We start from the raw sequence: 15,889 nt of genomic DNA, 5'->3' as shown, positions 1-15,889 counted from the left end.
TTGGAAAGAATGCCCATTCTGCTGTCATTTCGAAGAGTGTTCTGTGTCAATTAGGTCAACTTGGTTGATAGTGTTGTCAGCCAACCAAGTTGACAACACATCCTTGCTGATTTTCTCTCTACTTTTTGTATCAATTATTGAGAGACTGTAATGGTGGATTTTTCTGTTTCTTCTTGTAGTTCAATAAGTGTTTTGTTTTGTTTCAATTTTGTGTGTGGAAAGGGTGATCTTGAGCCTACAGGGAGCAACTAGCTCCAGACTTCTCCAGGCCCACATCTCTTTGCCTCCAATTCTTACGTGCCCAAGGACAATCAGTTTTTACTTCATGTATTTTAAAGATTTATTTATTTATTTATTTCTGTCCCCTTCCCCCTCGTCCCGCCCTAGTTGTCTGTTCTCTGTGTCTATTTGCTGCGTGTTCTTCTTTGTCCGCTTCTGTTGTTGTCAGCAGCACGGGAATCTGTGTTTCTTTTTGTTGCATCATCTTGTTCTGTCAGCTCTCCGTGTGTGCGGTGCCATTCTTGGGCAGGCTGCACTTTCTTTCGCACTGGGCGGCTCTCCTTACGAGGCGCACTCCTTGTGCTTGGGGCTCCCCTACGCGGGGGACACCCTTGTGTGGCACGACACTCCTTGCGCGCATCAGCACTGCGCATGGGCCAGCTCCACACAGGTCAAGGAGACCCGGGGTTTGAACTGTGGACCTCCCACGTGGTAGACGGACACCCTAACCACTGGGCCAAGTCTGTTTCCCTACTTCATGTATTTTAAAACTCTGCTATTAGGGCGTAAATATTTAGGACTGTTATGTCCTCTTAATTAATTGATACTTTATCATTATGAAATGATCTTCTTTAACCCTAGGAATATTCTTTGTTTGAAATCTGCTTTGGTATTAACATAGTCACTCCAGGTTTCTTTTGATTAATATTAGCATGTATAGTGACTTGAAGCTGTATGTACCTCAGAAAAAAAGACATTCTTAAACCTAATCCATTCCTGTGGATGTGAACCCATTGTAAGTAGGACCTTTTGATAAGGCTATTTCAGTTAAAGTGTGGCCTGCCTCAACCAGGATGGATCTCAATCCTCTTACTGGAGTCCTTTATAAGTGAAACGAAATTTAGACAGAGAGCACCCAGGAGCTGAACATAAATGGAACCCAGAAGAGAAGGGAGAGGCCAGGCATGGCCTCCATGTGCATTGCTGTTTGACAGGAGATTAAGACCAAGGATCACCAGAAGCCACCCCCAAATGCCCAAGTCTTCAGGAAGAAAGCCTTGATGACACCTTAATTTGGACTTTCTCCTAACCTCAAATCATGAGTGGATAAATTCCATTGTTTAATCTGACCCATTCCATGGTATTTGCTTGAGCAGCCCAGAAAACTAAAACTATGTGGTATATCTTTTTTCATCCATTAGTTATCACCTATTTGTGTCTGTTATTTATTTATTTATTTTTAAAGATTTATCTTTTATTTATTTCTCCCTCCCCCCATTGTCTGCTCTCTGTGTCCATTTGCTGTGTGTTCTTCTGTGGCCGCTTCTATCCTTATCAGCGGCACAGCGAATCTGTGTTTCTTTTTTTGGTTGTGTCATCTTGTTGTGTCAGTTCTCCATGTGTGCGGCACCATTCTTGGGCAGGCTGTTCTTTCTTTTGCGCTGGACGGCTCTCCTGACGGGGAGCACTCCTTGCACATGGGGCTCACCTACACGGGGAACACCCCTGCGTGGCACGGCACTCCTTACGCGCATCAGTACTGCACATGGGCCAGCTCCACACAGGTCAAAGAGGCCCGGGGTTTCAACCGCAGACCTCCCATGTGGTAGGTGGACACCCTATCCATTGGGCCAAGTCTACTTCCCTGTGTCTGTTATTTAAGGTTCAGTTTTTTGAAAAAGCATGTAGTTAGATCTTGCTTTTTTAAATCCAATCTGACAATCTCTGTTTTTAACTGGGGTGCTAGACTATTTACCAGTATAATTATTAACATGGTTAGATTTGTCTATCATCCTGATTTCTATTTATTCCATCTATTTTTGTTCTTTTTTTAAAAAAAACTTCCTTCGAATTAACTGAGTTGTATTTTTATGATCCCTTTTTACTTACCTTATTGGATTATTAGTTAAAACTCTTGGTTTTGTTATTTTAGTGCATGCTTTAGGGACTGTAGTTTACATCCTTAATTTATCAAGTCTACCTTCAAGTGATATTGTATCACTTCACATGTAGCGTAGGAATCTTATATAGTATACTTCCATTTTTCCCTTCTCTGCCTTTATTCTATTGGTCTCATGCATTTTACTTTTACATGTTATAAATGCCCATGATGCTGTTAATATTTTTGTTTGAACAGTCAATTATCTTTAAAAATCTTATGTATTTGCCCAAGCAGTTACCATTTCCGTTGTTCTTCATTCCTTTGTGTAGGTCTGTATTTCTATCTGGTATCATTTTCTTTCTGCCTGAAGGACTTCCTTTAGCATTTCTTATAGTGGGGATTTGCTGGTGATTAATTCTTTCAGCTCATGTTTGAAAATGTCTCTATTTTGACTTTGTTTTTAAAATCCATTTCACTAGGTATAGAATTTTAGGTTGGCAGTTGTTTTTTTTTAGTACTTTATGATATTGCTTCACTGTCTATTTGCTTGCATTGTTTCTGATGAGAAATCTGCTGTCATCCTTATCTTTGTACTTCTGTGTGGAACATGTCTTTTCTCAAATGCTTTTAAGATTTTCTATTTTTCACTGATTTGTGCAATTTGATCAAGATGTTTCTTGGTATAGTTTTCTTCATGTTTCTTGTGATTAGCATTGGTTAAGTGTCTTGGATTTCTAGATTTATAGTTTCCAACAAATTTTTAAAATTCAACCATTATTTTTCAGCTACTCCCCAACCTGCCTTCTTTGCAGCCTTCAGTTACACATACATCAGACCATTTGAAGCTATCCCACAACTCAGTGGTGTTCTTTTATATATATAATTCTTTTTGCTGTGTTTAATTTTGAATAGTTTCTATTGCTCTGTTTCCAAATTCACTAATCTTTTCCTTTACAATCTAGTCTGCCACTAATCCCATATAGTGTATTGGAGTTTTATCTCTAGAAGTTTTATTTGGGTCTTTTTTATATCTTGTATGTGACTCTTATTTTTTTTTTTTTTAAGATTTATTTTATTTATTTATTTCTCCCCACTCCCTCATTGTTTGCATTTGCTGTGTCTGCTTATTGTGGGCTGGTCTTCGTTTCAGGAGCACGGGAACTGAACCTGGGACCTCCCATGTGGGAGGGAAGTACCTAATTGCCTGAGCTATCTCTGCTCCCTGCTTTGTTGTGTCTCTCATTGTGTTTTCATGTCTCTTGTTGTGTCATCTTGTTCAGTCAGCCTCCTTCACCTGCCCATTGTGTAAGCTCGCTGTCTTGCTCATCTTCTTTAGGAGGCACTGGAAACTGAACCTGGGCCTTCCCATGTGGTAGGCAGGAGCTCAATCGCTTGAGCCACATCCACTTCTCCTACTTAAGTTTTTTAACATATGAAATACAGTTATAATTGTTTTTAAATTCTTGTCTGCTTATTCTGACATCTTTGTCTATTCTGGATGGTTCTGATTGATTTTTCCCCCCTCATTATGGATCAAGTTTTCTGTCTCTTTGAATGACTAATAATCTTTGATTGGATCAAAGACATTGTTAATTTTGCCTTTTTGGGTGCTTCACAATTTTTCATTCCTAAAAATATTCTTGAGCTTTGTTCTAGGGTGCAGTATAGTTACTTGGAAATGATTTGTTAGGCAGGGCCAGAGAAGTACCCATTCTAGAGCTAATTATTCCTCATTGAGACAAAACCTTCCTGAGTATTCTACTCAATTTCTCATAAATTATGAGTGTTTCCAGGCTGGCTGGTGGGAACAGGCACAATTTCCAGGGCTGTGTGAACACTAGGCACACTTCCTCTCATCCTTTCAGATAGTTCTTACTCACTTTGGGTATCTCCTACACATGCAAAAATCAATACTCTGCACCATCTCCTCAATTTAGGGAGTTCACTGTGCTCTGTTTTTCCCTCTCTCAACCCTGTAGCCTGGAAACTTTCACACGGCAAAAAGTTGGAACAATCATACGGTTCATCTCATTCAAGATTCACTGTCCTTCTTTGCTTGATGGTCAGTGTTTTGAAAACTATAAATATATGTATGTATATATGTATATTTTTGGTTTGTTTCAGATGAAAAGGTAAATCCAGTCCCTGTTCCTCAGGCTTGGCTAGAAGCAGAAGTACTCAAGAGCAGAGTTTCGGGTTAAGTCTTTGAGGAAAGTAAATGTCCCCAGCATCAAAGGCTTCTCTCTTTTCTAAGACTTGGGCTTGCTTACGAATTCCAAGGGTTGACTGATGAGTAGACACCTACCTATACAGCAAAGACAGCATTGTATGAGTAAGGAAGACATTTCGTAAACCAACCACAGTTGGCAATCTTCTCTAATGTGGAGAAATACAATTACCCCTTGTGATATTTTTCACTGCCCAACTGGCCATGGTCCAATGAAATAGTCTCCTTGATTGCTTGTTTGCCTTGTTTCTAATGCAAAAAAAATCTAAGATGCAAATTTGAACCTGTGATATTCTTCATGTAGCTTTGTATGCTAAATTTCGTTGGTTTGAGGGAATTAATAAAAGGTAGAATTCTTTTTTTTTTCCTTTTAAAATACTACTCCATCTTAACGTATGTCACGTCCCAGAAGCTCATTTCTGAATAGGACTGTTTTGTGGCTTGTCAAAGAATTGGGAACCTTTAGAAAATATAAAGGAATATGACACTATTGCTATTACTGGTGTAATTTTTAAAGATTCAGTTGTAGGAATCTAGTGTTGAATATTTTCTAACTAATAAGCAGGTGGCTGGTAACAAATAATCCCAAAAGAAGTTATAAGATCAGGTAGCTATTTGGTAAAGCAGCTTTCAAGTAATTGCTTTTTGTTGTTGTTGTTTTGTTTTTTTAATTAATTTATTGAAATATATCACTCATACATAAACATACATAAACAATAAGTGTATAATAATAATTGTGAATTTACAAAACAAACATATATAACATCATACAGGACTCTCATAACTCATCCTACCACCAATAGCTTGCATTGTTGTTAAGCCTTTTTTAACTAATGATTAAAGAGCATTGTCAAAGTACGTAGCAGTTTTTTGTTTTGTTTTTTTTAACACTTTTTTTATTAAAGTTAATAGCTCACAAAGAACGTTTCATTAAAAAAACATGGGGTTCCCATATAACCCATTCCCCACCCCCATCATTTTTGTAAATTGTGTTTTTTTGAAGATATATACATCTCAAAAAATGCAACATTAAAAAACATAAGAGGTTCCTGTATACCCCCCACCTCCCCACCCCACTCCTCCTACACCAACAACCTCCCCCATCATTGTGGCACACTCATCACACTCAGTGAACATACCAAGTAATTTCTTAAGATGTATGGTTATATGAGAACATTCCACATAAGTAATATCATTGGAACCATGCCCACAGGAGTAAATAAGTTTTCTGAGAACGTAGCCCCAGCTTTAGAACACACATAGGTGCATTATTGATTGGTAAAAGTGAGTCACTGATTGTTGGTAGTGACTTTTAACTCAGGGCTCACTGCTCAACCTGAAAGTTGAATGGGGCTCCCTTTCACACTGTGCGGAAGATATCCTTCCTACCAGTGAAGTGCTCAGCACCTCTAACCATCCACACATTCTTCCTTGCCACACAGTCCCATCCTTCCATTGAGCACAAAAACATACACGCTTTTGAAGGAAGGAAGGGAGAGAGAGATGGATGGAGGGAGGAAGGGAGGGAGGAAGATTTTAAAAAGACATACAAGAAAGAAGAGAGATCTCTTATTGGTCAATACTTATAAAGCCAAGTTATGTTTTTACATGCCTGGTTAATAAGAAATAAGACATGTGGTAAGTTTTAATACAGTTGCTGGAGCTCTGTATAGATATGTAAATGGATATATGTTCACACAATACAGCCTCATGAGCCTGTCATTTGAACCACTGGATGGTTCCCAATGGTTTCATAAATATCATTACCATCCTGCATAGAGAATGTTACTCATGACATTTAAATGTGTTGAAAAAATATTGTCCCTCATTTCTGAGTTTTAGTATCCAGGTTAGACTGAAAAAGGGATAAAAATTTTTTTGCTTTTGTTTCTCATGTCACTCCAGTGGCTATCCATGTATGCAATCTGGTATAAATTGAGCATTCGATGAATTGTTGTTGACAACTCAATAAATGAAAGTATATTGTAATAAGCAACACTTGTTTCCCAAGAAGTCAAGAGCTAAACAAAAACAGCTTATCTATATATACTTTAATAGAGGCAAAATACATAAGAATGTCTCAATTCACTGAGAAACTGAATGTCCAAATTTCTTTTGAAAAATTCATTTGCAGAGTATTACTGAGTAACATTTAGCAATACTATAGTCAACTCTAAGTACAGTCTTCATCAAGAATTGAAGGGGAGTGATTCCATAAAGAAAATTTCATGTCCAGTGTCCTGGTTTGAATTTTTTGTGGACCCCAGAAAATTATATTCTTAAGCTAATCCATTCATGTGCCTGTAAACCTATTATATTTCGTGGGAACTTTTGGTTAGATTCAGTTAAGGGACCTTTGGATTAGTTCACTTTTGATTAAATTGCTTCAGTTAAGGGCCTTTGATTAGATTGGGAGACATTTTGACTGGATTGAGTTCATTTGGGAGCCTTTGATTGGAGTACTTCAGTGAGGTATGACCCAGCATGGGTCTCTGCCCTCTTGCTGGAGTCTAATGTAAATAGGAGAAACACAGAGAAACAGAACAGTGAGCCTTTACCCTGCTATGTGCGAGAGGACTGTAGGATGCCTGCAGCTGCAGAAAGGGAGAAACGCCAGAGGCTGAGCGAGGAGGCTAGAGGCTGAAATCAGTGGAGTAGCCCAAAGATGAAGCAAGGAGGCCTGGAAGAGAGAGGGGACAGATGAGCTATATGCCTGATTGCCCACAGCTGAGCTCAGGAAGAAAGTGAGCCTGGAGGAGAAGACGAAGGCTGACCACCATTTTGCCGTGCCACGTGGCTAGAGTCCAGGAAATGCCAGAAGCCAACCTCTGATGAGACCAAACATCTCTGAAGATGGCTTGATTTGGACATTTCCACTGTCTAAGAACTGTAAGATTTCACCTTAGTAAATTCCCATTATAAAAGCTAATTCATTTCTGATATTTTTGCATTGGTAGCCTTTAGCAAACTAAAACATCCTGTCTAGTATTTTAAAAATAAATGAATAATCAAAAGTCCATTGGATTGTTCTCTAGTCTCCTAGGGGTTAAACAAGGGTTAACAGAGGTCTTACCGAAAACTAGTTCTGGGAGAATTCAAGTATGAAGTCAGTGAATGGTGCGTAGGCCAAATTCAGCCATGGCTAGGGCCAAGGACAGGTAAAGCATTTAATCAACAATTATTTATTGAGTGCCTGCCCCCTGTCAACAGTGTTTGGGGCTATTTATAACTGGAAATGCTCTGAGGATTTCTTGATTCTTCTGGTATATAAAATTCCCATTTAAACATCAGTGAAATTTGAATTTGTTCTCTGAGAAAAACATCCATCTCAGTAGTAGTTTTGACAAAACCTGGCTTAGTGTATCCCTGTCCTTGTAAAGTAATGCAAATAATTCCATGTTTCTGTTTTCTGTCTACCATAACCCACTATAATTTGGAATATGAGAAAATACATTAGCACTTATAATGTGCTTTGATCTTGTAAAGGAAAGGTCTCTGGGCAAGGGCTACCTCTGGGTGGTACCAGGTGTGATTTTTGGAAAGGTACTTAGCGTTGCTGACCCGCAGTTTTCCCAAGTTCAAAGTGATGTCGTGAAATTAGGCCAGCATTCCTCACTATATGACCTATGACCACCTTTATCAGATTTGCAATAAATATTCATTTTTAATGAGCAGGCTCCTACCTCTGTCCCTCTCCAGACCACAGAATCAGAATTGGGGGTGGGGATGGGTGCATGGAACCAGAAATCAACTTTTAGAAAGGAGTTCTCGGGTGATTCTCCTGCATGCTTAAATTGGAGAACCACTGGATTTTCTGCACGTTAACTAGGCATTGCTGTATGAACCTGATGGGGTGGGAGGTATCCGGGAGCCTCATTTTGAGAAATATGGAAACAAGGGTCTGGAGACAAGGCTCTAGAAAGACGACTTTTTAGTTCTCTTCCCCTTCTTTACTAGTAGTTAAAAAGAAAAAAAGGCTTATGAGTTCACTTTAAGAACAGGAGAATTGAGGAAAGTATGAAATTGGTTTCTAACCCTGAAGTTAATGAAAGGAAAGAAAGGTCCAAAGAGCCTGTCTAAACATTTATTGGGTGCAGGCACTGTGATAAATGGCATGCATTTAATTACATTGGATCCTCACTATAGCCCATCAAGAAGGAAACTTCTGACCTCCTTTTGACCTCCTTTTACATTAAAGAAACAAGGCACAGAGAGGTTAAGTCATTTGCTTAAGGTCACACATGGGAGAAGTGCCCTTGGCCAATTATACCAGCAAATTAAAAGCACCTCTTGTTTGTCTCAACTTCCTTTCATCACTGCTCCTGTGATATAAAAGGGTCTTCAATAACTTAAAACTGAGGAGCTGTTGTCCCTACTGCTTACAGAGTAAGCAAGTCATAAGAGCTAACATGTATAGACTACATATGCTTGGCTAGGCGTCTACTCTGTGTTTTAGTTCATTTGGTTCTCATTCTAACCCTACTAGGCAAGTACTATTACTAGCTCCCATTTTACAGATGGGATACTGAGATACAGAGATGAAGTAATGTACACAGGAAGCAGACTTGGCCCAGTGGTTAGGGTGTCCGTCTACCACATGGGAGGTCCGCGGTTCAAACCCCAGGCCTCCTTGACCCGTGTGGAGCTGGCCCATGCGCAGTGCTGATGCACGCAAGGAGTGCCCTGCCATGCAGGGGTGTCCCCCGCATAGGGGAGCCCCACGTGCAAGGAGTGCACCCCGTAAGGAGAGCCGCCCAGAGCAAAAAAAAGTGCAGCCTGCCCAAGAATGGCACCGCACACACGGAGAGATGACACAACAAAAAGAAACACAGATTCCTGTGCCGCTGACAACAACAGAAGCAGACAAAGAAGAACACGCAGCAAATAGACAGAGAACAGATAGCTGGGGAGGGGGAGAAGGGGAGAGAAATAAATAAAATAAATAAATCTTTAAATTAAAAAAAAAAGTAATGTACACAAGGTCATGTCAGTGATAAGTGGAGGAACCAGGCTGCAAGCCAGGCAGTCTGAGGTCAGTGTCTGTGAGTGCAGCCACATTGCCTGTGGCCTTTGGATGGACGCAGGCTGTCTACTCGTTGCACGTTGGGAAGCATATCCCTCGTATCCTGAGTTTAAGCTCCCTTGTCCCCTTACCTCTGAACATTGACACACATGCTTAGTCCACAGTAGTTAATAATGTGCCTCTGTATATTCGGGGCCAAATGAGTTCTGGGGGGTGGTCTGGAGGACGAAGTACCACTGCTGAGAGGATGCTCAGGAGAGCTTTAGCACTCGTTTTGGAACTGAAGCTACCAGAAAGCTAGGAACTGCCCATACAGGTTGAGTGCTCCCGAAGAGTGTGCGAGATGATGTTTGAGTTGTCGTTCAAGTGAGGGCTCTTGAACCTGTTTGGCTTCCTAGGTGAGAATGTAGAGGGGCACACCTTGCCTTCTCAAAACAATCACCTGTGCCAGGTGAGGATGATGTGGAAAATGACAGTGGAACCCTGGAAGCACTCAGTGAGTGACCCTGGCAACTTACTGCCTGCTAGTAAGAGCCTAAACTCATGAAATAGGGATGTAGGTTTGTCCCAGGTTATTGCTTTTGGAGATCTCTCTCCTTGCCCCTGTGATTACTGATTTTAGTAATCAGCCAACATATATCCCTCCCCTCCTTTTTTTAATCAGTGAGTTGAAGATATGCTTGGAAGATTAAACAAGTATTGGCCTCCTTGCCGCTTTTGCTGGTATAAAATAATGATGATGAAAAGACAGAAAATGTGGGAAAGTGAGGAGTGTGAGGTGCTCTAGGGTTGAAATCATGCACAGCCATGGGTCCCCACCTGCAGAGGTGTGGAGAAGGAGGAGGGGGCAGCTAGCTTGACTGAGAGCTTACCAACAAGCACTGAGATTTAAATGCTTTACATGTATCACCCATTTAACCATCACAACAACTGATACTATTATTTGTTACTGCATTAATGAATGAGGAAATGGAGACATAAATACATTAAATAATTTGGCCAAGGTTAAACAGCTCATTAGAAGTGGAGTCATCAGACCCAGGCAGTCTGGCTCCAGTAACCACCGTATTTGCCTTTCTTCATTCATCCTTTCAATAAAAAATTATTGCATACCTATTAAGGGCCAGGTTTGCACTTAGCACCTTTCCATGGCCTCTCCTAGGTCTTAGGGTGTTTTCATGTGTGTTTGTATGTGTGTGTATTTTAAAGGCAGTGTGGCTGATGATACTCTCTAAGACTTGACATTTCTGAAAGATGCCAGGAACCACAGAGAAGCTGAGCATATCCAGAATTCCTTGATGTTACTTGTTAATTCCTTCCAAAAGTCATACGAAAAGCACTTTGGGACCTTTGCCTGACTCTGTAATATGAGAAATCTCACAAACAGAATTAGGATTTTGTAATCAAACACACACACACACTGTATCCTAGATCTAAGTCTCAAAAAGCTGTCTTGTAATCGTAAAATAGTTTTTCATGACAAAAAGAGTTTGAGGGAGCAGATGTGGCTCAAGCAGTTAAGTGCCTGCCTCACACATAGGAGATCCCAGGTTCAGTTCCTGGGGCCTGCTAAAGAAAAAAACAAACAGACAACAAGTAAAAATCAATGAGCAGACAACAAGCAAACAGATGAGGGAACCATAGTGCGGGGCGGGGGAAGAGTTTGAGAAACACTGAATACTCTGCCACTTTCTTGGAATTTCAACTTGTACTTGATATAGTAAAGGCTTCAAGAAGTCCTGCAATACACAAACTTGTTTGATTTTGTTTAACCCAATATCATCCAGACTTACCTGCATATGAAATTCTTTCAAACAATACTTACTAACATGCTACTAACCACACTTCTGGAAATTGTTTTAGATATATGCTATATACTACATAAAAAAAGAAACAAAGACAACTAAAGTCTTCTGCTCTGTGTTAGATACCTCCCATTTGGACTCTTTAAATAAAGCATCTTAGGAGTCAGACAAGAGGTCCCAAGCCAGTTAGAGCTTCCTCTGCTCCAGGCTTAGCGGGAGTAGATAACATATCATGACGGGGAAGAAATGACTCAGTAATGACCACTAGACTTCTCTATGCTCCTGTTTTTTTCTACTAAGTACTCATCTCTTTGTACTTTGAATGAATGTGGAAATATAAGTGAGCCAAACATTAGGAAGATTATTTTAAAACAGTGTTATTGCAAGACTATTCAACGTTGTTTATTTTTACCCTCTCTCTTATCCCTTTTCTTGACTGAGACCTTTTTAGGCATGCCCTTTTATTAGAAGTCTTGGTAAGATGAGAGTCTCTGCCTTTCATCCCAAGACATGCTCTTACCACATTCCTAGTGATAGAGCATCTTGCATAATATACTTAGAATCTAAATGCCACTTTGCATTTGAGCATGTGAACCAGGAGATGCCAAAGCTCTCTTAAAAACCCAAGTGGTTTTGAAGGATGATTTGGCCACATCCATTATGAAGAGTATAATCTTTTCATCCAGAATTCCATCAACTTCTAGAAATCTATCCCATGGAAGATTTGACTGAGATATAAAAAGATAAACATAAAAAGAATTTTTGGATTATTATTTCTAATAGTTGAAAACTGCTTGAATACATTCCAACAGAGGGTCATTAAGTAAATTACAGATCATTATATGATATGATGCTGTGTAGCCATTAAAAAAGAATGGAATAACCATCCTGAACTGACATAGAAAATTAAATTTAAAAGAATAAATTTACAGAACAGTAAATACAGTGTGACTTCTTTAACTTTATCATTTATTTATGTACATAAAATATAATCATAGAAAAAATAGAAATATATATAGTATAATATAAATTGTGATTATCTCTTAGAGATTCTGGGAGATCTTTTACTTTCCAAATGCTGCTCTGATTTTTTTCAACATGAAGCTTGAAATAGTATAAATTCAAAACAAAAAGACAAAAGTAATCAGTGTATTCCTTAGACTTTATATCTTTAAAGCTATATCAAGAGAATAAAAAGAAAATTTGCTAACCATTTCCTCTTCAGTAGAAAAAAACTTGATCATCTTCCTTACTGCACAAAGTTGAGTGAAAGTTGATAATTCCTAACTGCTTTACCTAGAAAAGCAGAAGTTCTGCTTTAAAAGACAATTGAAAATAAATAAATAAATAAAGACAATTGAACCGAGCCAGCCCAGCCTGCCAGAATGTGGGGAAGGCAGAGCAGCACTCAGAGCGGGAGCTGTGTAAGTTAGTTAGATCTCTCAGACAGGCTGTAACCCCTGAAGTACCCAATCAATGGGGAATAGGGGAGGGACCTGCGTGTTAGGTTTAGGTTATAAATATCAGTTTATTGTTGTTTGGCAAGCCAGCCATTTTATCAAGGTCGTGCACCCATTCTTGCAAGATCATTAATAAAATTCTTTTCTCCTCCAAAAAAATAAAAAACTAAAAAGATTTTTAAGACAATTGACATATATTTTTCTGGTTGTGAAAATAATCCTTGTTGATTGTGGAAAATTTAGAAAGTACAGAAAAGTATAAAGAGTAAATAAAGAAATTGCTCCATAATCCCAAGGTTTGAGCATAAATTGTATTGTTCTGGCATATTTCTTTCCTTCATGCATTTATTTTTTTTCTTAGTTGAGACCAATTACATTTTACATTTTGTTTGATTTTTTAAATTTTTATATATTTCAGCTCCTTACTTTGTTCTCATCCACTTCTCTTCCTAAACTTTATCTATATATTCTCTTATCTTAAGGATTGGTATAGAGCATGGAGAAAGAGAGCAGGGAGGCACTGAACATTCATATTTTTATTTCAGTAAATATAAACTGACTCCTGGAGGATAGGGACCAGATTTTATCTTGGTATCTCTGGGACCTAGATGTTAGGTAAAAAGTTTTGAATGGGTGACTAAGTGAATGAGTGAATGATTAAAGAACGAACAAATGGATGGCAGGGTTGAAGTGGTTTAGAAAGTAAAATCAAGAAGCTTAGTAACTTCCCCGCATAGCATGTAACCTGGCCCCTACTCCCTACCAAGAGAGTTCTTGGACTCTGAAACCAGGCAGCTTGGGTTGAAAATATGACCTTGGCTTTAACCTGGGCACGTTGCATTACATTTTTAAGCCTCCATTTCATCAACTCTAAAGCAGGAATAATAATAGTCCCTACCTGAATGGGTGAGAATCAAATGAGTTAATATACGCAAAGTGTGTAGAACAGTGTGTTGCTGTTATTATTTTTGCTATTTTTGCTACTGCTATTACATATTAAGGCCCTTAATAGGACAAGCAGGCTCTGGTTTCTCTCTCGAGCTTCTTACGACATTCACCCTGAAATAACTCCTAGTTCCCTGATTATACCAGTCTGTCTCAAGTCTCCGCGCCTTTTTATATATTCTTGTCGGTCTGCTGAATGCCTTCCTCCCTCCCATTGTTTCTCTCTGGCAAATTGTCAATCATCCTTCAGAACTCAACTCCAGAGGCCCTGCCCCTTAAACAATTCTTTCCTTCCTCCACCATCATTCCGTACAGGGAGTCAAGTTCTTCCAACCTCAAAACATCCTTTAGATCCTTCTCCTAATTCTGTGAATTGTTTGATGTGTCTATTATTCCCCAATCGGACTAATTCCTTGAGACTAGGGTGACTCTTCATCTTTAGGTCCCAACCACTGCCACTGCCACAGAGCAGACCCTGGCATACTTTAGGCCCTCAGTAACATTTGACAAGTGAGAAAAATAAATATAATTTATAGTAGCAACTAAAATGATCAAATTTTATACAATGGGCTTGTAAAAAGGTCAAGCCAAATTGAAAAATCACTTCTGGAGTAACAACCATAAAATTAGACATTTTCAGCTTTCTATCTTATTTTGTTTTCACCACCTAAAATGGAACTAGTGTTCCTAAATTCAATTTTCCAGAGTTGATGTTATACTTGTAACCTTGAAATCTAATATACTGAACCTATCAGAATACAATTTTAGCATTGCATGACCGGATTTTAAAGCACAGGAATCTCAGAATATCTATTGTAACCTTTGCTACTATACTTACTACAGATACCTTTTGGAGACGTTTAGGAGAATCACTGTAAAACCAGCTATACGAGGAGAGGCTGATATACTTCTCTGCTCTTAATTTCAAACATCTTTTCATGGAGTTCCAAGGAAATAAGTCATCAACTTTTGATTACCTCCAGGATGGAGGAGCAAGGAGAATATATGCAGAAGGGAGTGTGGTTACTCCTGAAGCTTCATTCATGCCAAGTGTTCCAGTATATTCTCTCATCCCAACATTTCAGCCAAACTCTCTTGAATATAATTCACTTTCGTTTTTCATGACTAGAACCAAAATTATTGTATAGACAGCAAGAAAGCAGGGATGGGAGAAAATTTAAAGAAATTAATCATCTCAAAAGTCAAGAATGAACTCCTGAATAATCAAAATGTGACTTTTTTTTTTTCCTAGAGAGAGAGAGAGAAATGTTTTCCTAAAGCCTTGAAAGATATTTTGATAATTCGGTACTGTTTGGAGACAAAAAGAATTTTTTAAGTACACATTCATGGAAAGACATTTTGTCATCTATATTTATAGTGTCTGAAGAAAAGAGGAATTTGTCTCAGTTTGATTGAACCTAACAGAACCACGAAGCATATTCCTCTGTACCTAATCTATTCCTGTCAGCATCACTGCATGGTTCTTGTCCTGGGATTATTCCATGTAGTTCAACAACCAACAATTTGAGTAGTTGCCAAGAAGTAAAGTATAGTCAGTATATCTGCTAACAGGGCTGAATTTTAGTCTTTGGGATTCAAGGGGGTTTGTATATGTGAATATGTGTGTGTGCACTTGTGTGTGGGTTTTAATCCTTAACTCATTTAAGACACTGAAATAATTTAAAGGATCAGTAACAGAAATTGAGTTTTTCTGTCTGGAGAGGATTGAACGTGCTTTCTCATAATTACTGGCTATCAGAAGACCGATATTTTATTTACCAAACGAAGTTCCTAAATATTAGAGTTGATTTGAAGACTAGCTAGTCCATGAGGAACAAAGAAATCTAATAGAGTATTTTAAAGGGTTAGTGAAAGGTTCATAATAAATATTTCACCTTTCCTTATTTCATGTGGTTTTCCTTTATGTTTCTTAATATTGAAATATATTTGGCTTAAACTGTGACCATTAAGATATATGTTAGCTTACATGTTTGTGAGAATCAGAGTTTTCATGTTAATAGTTTATGACAGGGAAGTGAATTTGGCTCAACTGATAGAGCGTCCACCTACCATATGGGAGGTCCAGGGTTCAAACCCAGGGCCTCCTGACCCATGTGGTGAGCTGGCCCACATTCAGCGCTGATGCATGCAAGGAGTGTTGTGCCACACAGGGGTATCCCCCACGTAGGGGAGCCCCACACTCAAGAAGTGTGCCCTGCAAGGAGAGCCACCCTGTGTGAGAAGAGCACAGCCTGCCCAGGAGTGGCGCTGCACACACGGAGAGCTGATGCAGCAAGATGATGCAACAAGAAGAGACACAGATTCTTG

General features: G+C 39.0%; 1 protein-coding gene and 1 non-coding gene across 8 annotated transcripts in view; one reads left to right on the top strand and one right to left on the bottom strand.

Moving 5' to 3' along the window:
* The window catches only part of FRMD4B (FERM domain containing 4B), a 365,011-nt gene that overhangs the window by 252,019 nt on the left and 97,103 nt on the right, over positions 1 to 15,889 (top strand). The gene's annotated exons all lie outside the window — the stretch shown is intronic.
* Positions 211 to 340, bottom strand: LOC111761885 (small nucleolar RNA SNORA38). Its single transcript, XR_002795124.1, has one exon. It is a non-coding gene; the product is annotated as a small nucleolar RNA SNORA38 (small nucleolar RNA).

Source organism: Dasypus novemcinctus, chromosome 26, assembly GCF_030445035.2.
Source record: "Dasypus novemcinctus isolate mDasNov1 chromosome 26, mDasNov1.1.hap2, whole genome shotgun sequence".
Taxonomy (NCBI): Eukaryota; Metazoa; Chordata; class Mammalia; order Cingulata; family Dasypodidae; genus Dasypus; species Dasypus novemcinctus.
The sequence above is the reverse complement of the archived record's forward strand: the minus strand, read 5'-3'. Positions and strand labels throughout refer to the sequence as shown.